Source organism: Mirounga angustirostris, unplaced genomic scaffold (assembly GCF_029215605.1).
Source record: "Mirounga angustirostris isolate CCGP_5_RB_7025 unplaced genomic scaffold, mMirAng1.0.hap1 SCAF_4, whole genome shotgun sequence".
Lineage (NCBI taxonomy): Eukaryota > Metazoa > Chordata > Mammalia > Carnivora > Phocidae > Mirounga > Mirounga angustirostris.
Genome location: NW_026991712.1, coordinates 145,976,375 through 145,982,374, shown reverse-complemented (window position 1 = coordinate 145,982,374; position 6,000 = coordinate 145,976,375).

The window sequence follows — 6,000 nt, the reverse complement described above, 5'->3', positions numbered from 1 at the left end:
ACATTCTAAATGTATGGACTTCTAGTTTTTTATGGATGGATGGACTTTAATGTATGGACTCTGGGGCCAGATGGCCTGGGTTCAAATGCAGCTCTATCCATTCCTAGCTGTGTGGTTTTGGGGCATGTTTCTTTTTTTTAAACTTTATTTAAATTCAATTAGTTAACATATAGTGTATCATTAGTTTCAGAGGTAGAATTTAGTGATTCATCAGTTGCATATAACACCCAGTGCTCATTACATCACATGCCCTCCTTAATGCCATCACCCAGTTACCCCATCCCCCACACCCGCTCCCCTCCAGCAACCCTCAATTTGTTTTCCATGGTGAAGTCTCTTATGCTTTGTCTCCCTCTCTGACTTCATCTTATTTTATTTTTCCCTACCTCCCCCTATTATCCTGTTTCTTAAATTCCACATATGAGTGAAACCGTATAATTGTCTTTCTCTGATTGACTTATTTCACTTAACATAATACCCTCCAGTTCCAACCACATCATTGTAAATATAAGATTTTATCCTCTTTGATGGCTGAGTAATATTCCATTGTGTGTGTGTATATGTATATATACCACGTCTTCTTTATCCATTCATCTGTCGATGGACATCTGAGCCCTCTCTGTAGTTTGGCTATTGGGGACATTGCTGCTATAAACACTGGGGTGCAGGTGCCCCTTCAGATCACAACGTTTATATTCTTTAGGTAAATACCTAGTAGTTTATATCCTTTGGGTAAGTACCTAGTAGTGCAATTGCTGGGTCATAGGGTAGCTCTATTTTTAACATCCTGAGGAAACTCCATACTGTTTTCCAGAGTGGCTGCACCAGCTTGCATTCCCACCAACAGTTAAAAGAGTTCCCCTTTTTCCACATTCTCACAACATTTGTTGTTTTCTGAATTAATTTTAGCCATTCTGACTGGTGTGAGGTGGTATCTCATTGTGGTTTTGATTTGTATTTCCCTGCAGCCAAGTGATGTGGAGCATTTTTTCATGTGTCTGTTGGCCATTTGGATGTCTTCTTTGGAGAAATGTCTGCTCATGTCTTCTGCCCATTTCTTGACTGGATTATTTGTTTTTTTGGGTGTTGAGTTTGATAAGTTCTTTACAGGTCGTGGATAATAGCCCTTTATGTGATAAGACATTTGCAAATATCTTCTCCCATTCTGTAGGTTGTCTTTTGTTTTATTGACTGTTTCCTTTGTTGCACAAAAGCTTTTTATCTTGATGAAGTCCCAATAGTTCATTTTTGCTTTTGTTTCCTTTGCCTTTGGAGATAATGTCTAGCAAGAAGTTGCTGTGGCCGAGGTCGAAGAGGATGTATTCTCCTCTAGGATTTTGATGGATTCCTGTCTCACATTGAGGTCTCTCATCCATTTTGAGTTTATCTTTGTGTGTGGTGTAAGAAAATGGTCCATTTTCATTCTTCTGCATGTGGCTGTCCAATTTTTCCAACACTGTTTATTGAAGAGACTGTCTTTTTTCCATTGGATATTCTTTCCTGTTTTGTCAAAGATTAGTTGACCATAGAGTTGAGGGTCTATTTCTGGGCCATGTTTCTTAACCTCTCTCTACCTGTAAATAAGCTTGATGATAACAGGTCTACCTTATAGGGCCATAAGGACTTAAATGCATACACTCATGTAAAGGGCTTAGATTAGTGCCTTGTATGCAGTAGGTTTATTTAAGAGTTAATAATAATTACCCTTTTACCTTCTAGGAAAAGGAGGCCCAGGACTTGTTTAAGGTAATAGAAGTAGTGGCAGAACCTAGACTAGAATCCCATTTTATCAAATTTCAGTTTTGCCCCTGCCCATTTTTTGAAACGACAAAATTTTAGAGCTGAGAAATAGCTTGGATGTCATTTCTCTTCATGCTCCCATTGAGCAAACAAGGAAACCAACACCCAGAGCGGTTGAGTGAGAGGCTCACAGTCAGCCACCCAGTGAGATAGTGCCAGGGCCAGAATAGAACACGGTCTTCCTGACTAAGCTCCCTCTGGGCCATGCAAAGAGGCTATTTTTAATGAAAAGTAGAGTCAGGTTAAGAATAAACACTCATGTGCCACACTCAGCCTTTCTGTGGGAAGCCTGTTCCTTTAGGAAGCCTATCCTAGTGGGATAGAAACGAAGTAAAAATGAAATTCAGCTTTGGAAACATTTGAATCCTTTAACTGTTGGAAATCACTGGAATTTGATAGCTACATCCTCCCTAAGGAGTCTGCCCTAAGAGTAGGGGAGGACGGGAGTCCAGGAATGAGCCACCCAGGTGGCAAAGGTGTGGAGTTAGTCAGACACTTTACGGTGAGCACCCTGAGACCTGCAAGGTGCTCCTTTCCCTCTCTATCCATGTATACGTTACAGGAAACATGCAAGCACAGTAAAAGCATCTTGTAAGATGGCAACACATAATAGCACCCACCTCACAGGTACAGTTGGGAGGGTTAATGGAGTTATTCCATGTAAATTGCTTACACGCCTGGCAGGTAGCAAATGCTCAATGTATTGCTGCAGACTCTGTAAGCAGTGCCTTGTTTTAATGGCTCTACCACATTCTGTAAGATGGCCATATTAGAGCTGTTAAAATGTCAAACCACTGTGTCGACATGATTATTGAATGCTGATCATTTCCCTAGCATTGGCTCTGATGTCTCCCCCTTTCAGATAATGCAGTAGTGGACAACTTTATTCTAAAGCAGGGGCCTGCTCACTATGCTCCCTGGGCCAACTCCAGGCCACCCCTCGTTTTTCTAAATACAGTTTGACTGAAACACAGACCTTTCATTGAAGTATTGCCTGTGGCTACTTTTGCCATACCACGGCCGAGCTGAATAGTTTCAACAGAGCCTGGTGCTTTCACTGTTTGGCCTTTTTCAGAAAATATCTGCCAGTTCCTGTTCTCAATGAACAATCTGAAATGTGTAAAAAGCTTTTGTTTGGTTTGGTTTTGCATAGATTATTAAGGCTATGTATAGGCATGTGTACATATACACATATCCCTTTCCCACTAATTAAATTCCTCTAACTCTCTTGGTCCGTCCTCGGTGTTTCTTTGGCCCAGGGCAGTGTGGGTGGGAGAGACCCAAAGGAAAGAGTGCAGGGTGCAAGTCCTGACCCAGTAGGGTTGCTCGATGGTGTGGAGCCATTGGGCCTGGTTGTTTTCTGAGTCCCTTTATCAATGTGCTTCTTTTCCAATTTTTTCTTCAAGATTCAAGGCTTGGTTCCATGTCAATTTCCATCGACCTCATGAAGAACACTTTGTATTAGACAAGAACATGAAAGAAGAGAAAGGGTTCTGGGCTGGGACCTGTTTTTTCACTAATTTGCCACATGACCTTGGGCGAATGGCCTATGAACGGTATTTCCAGTGCATCCCCAGATTGTCTGTGTGGTCCAGCCCCTAACTGTTTTCCTCTGGACACTTGCAAAGGCCTCCCTCCTCCTGGCCTCTCTGCCCTCACTTTGCCCCCTCCACCCGCCCTCTAGCCTTCTATGAGGCTGTTCCTCTCCTCAAAAGTTACAGTGGGATTGCACTTCATACATTTTAACCTCTCTGTGCCTCAGTTTCTCATAGAAAGAGGGTTCACAACAGGGGGCTACAATGGCATTATCGTGAAGGTTAATGAGATCTGTAACACATTGGTCTAAATGCAGCAGACCACCACTACGACCACCACCACCATGACCACCACTGTCATAGCGGAACAGACCCCAAAACCCTGCCCCCTTGAAACTTGGGCCAGAAATCCTGCTCTTGGAAAACTCAAATGCCGGAAGCCCTTTCCAAAATCTTTTTCCTCCATCTAAGCTTCTGCCTACTGGCCTGGCATGGTACAAATGCTTTCACAGACAACTAGGATTTTAATCCATGCCAGGAGACTGCTTGTCCAAGGTCACTTGGCAGTACCTGATCCTCTGAGTCCCCCACCTCCACACATTTACTCTTTCAACATCCAGGTTTTCAAAGACATCTACAAATACATGCTTAATTTATCTTCAAATAAACTTAGAAATAGGCATGTATTATTCCTCTATGACAGATAAGGGAACTGAAGCCCAGAGAGGTGAAGTGACCTGCCCAAGGTCACACAGCCATTTTGCAGCTCAGGTGGGAGTCAAACTCCCATCTTTTAGGTCACGTGCCCTTTCCTCTGCTCTACACAGATTTTTAAATGGCTTTTTGTCTTAAAATTTCCCACACCTGGCCTTAACCCCAAATAAAATTTTTGTGCATAAAGTCAGTATTATGGAGCTGAGGGGGAAAGTGGTGGGAAAGAAATCTCACATTAATGGGCTTGATGTTAGACAGGAACCTTTAAACGGAGAGAAAAAAAACAGGATGCAGATGAAATCTCTGCAGAGGAAAAGAAAATAATGTTTCACTTATATAAAAAAAAAGAAAAAGGAAACTGGGCCCTGCTACCAAGGTACTCAGCTCTAACATATTAAGTTCAAGGAACACAAACCCTGTTGACATGAGAACTTCTGCATGGAGAGGAGAAAAACCCTTATTAAGATTTGAAAGCCTGAAGATAATTTCTTTTCCTCTCCCTTTTCCAATTTATATTGCTGGGTCTCAGTGTCTCCCTCCATAAATGAGAGGGTAGGTGGGTGACTGTTTAGGCTAAGCTTGGCTGCCGTCACGACGAACCCTCAAATGTTAATGGCTCGCAACAACAAAGGCTGATTTTTTGCTCTCTTGGATTTGCCGTGGCTCTGCTCCAGGTCTTCTTTTTTCCCAGATCAAAGAGGAAGGAGCAGCCCCTCCCTGGGACATGCCAGTGTCATGGCTGAGAGGAAAGAAACAAAGCAGAACTGTTGTTTATTAAAGTTTTTGCTTAGAGAGAACACATATCATTTCTTTCACATTTTGTTGGCAAGTCACATGGACAAGTCCAATGTCAGTGGGATGGGAATTATGGTTCTCCTCAAGGACGGGTCCCATATAGAAGGGCCCTAGAGGAAGGAACAGCACAGATTCTGGTAGTAATACAGTCTATCAAAATGGGGTTAAGCTTAGTAGATCCGACTATTTCCTTAGTATTCCCAACATCTACATTTGGATGCTGTACCTCAAATTGAACATGTCCAAAACCGAACTCATCACTTCTGCTTCCCAAGTGTATCCTTCTTTCTAGATCTCTTTTCCACATAAATTGTGTCACCATCTATCAACCCCATCACCCAAACCAGAATGGAGGGCTATCTTAGACTATTTGTCCTTGGTCTCACCCTCCATGTCCAGTTGTTAGCTGAGTCCCATAGATTCTGCTTCTGAATTACCTCTCACATTTACCCCCTTCTCTAGATTTCCCCCACACTGTCATAGTCCAGGCCAAGGTTGATAAAGGCCCGATCGTCTATATTAGGTTCTTCATGAATCTCCCCACCTCCAGTCTCTGGCCCCCAATGTGGGGTATGGATGTGAGGGGAGAGGACATATTAAAACCCAGAAATCACCACAAGACCAGTAAATTATTCCTGAATAAATGGTCAGTAAATTTTTATTCAAAGTAGTTCGTTCTCTCTTTTGGTTTTTTCAAGGAGGAAGGGACAGAAGTCAAATACATTTAAGAACTGACACGATCCTAAAAATAAATATTATCCTCCATCGAATATCAATGAATTCTTTATTCCTGCATTTTAAAATATAAACAAAGATGATGGGGGGGGGGGGGCCTGGGTGGCTCAGTCAGTTAGGTGGTTGCCTTTGGCTCAGGTCATGATCTCAGTGTCCTGGGTTCCAGCCTCACATCGGGCTCCCTGTTCAGCAAGGAGCCCCTGTTTCTCCATCTCTCTCTGCCTTCTCCCCCGCCCCCTGCTCCTGCTCTCTGTCTCTCAAATAAATAAATAAATTCTTAAAAAACAAAAACAAAGATGATGGAAATGCAAGTCCTTCAAAAAAACAAAAACAAAAAACAGGGCTTCCCATTGTGTGAGGCAATGCACATTGGACTGGCCTGTTCATTCTGGGAAGCTGCCCACGGATGTGAGGAATTTGA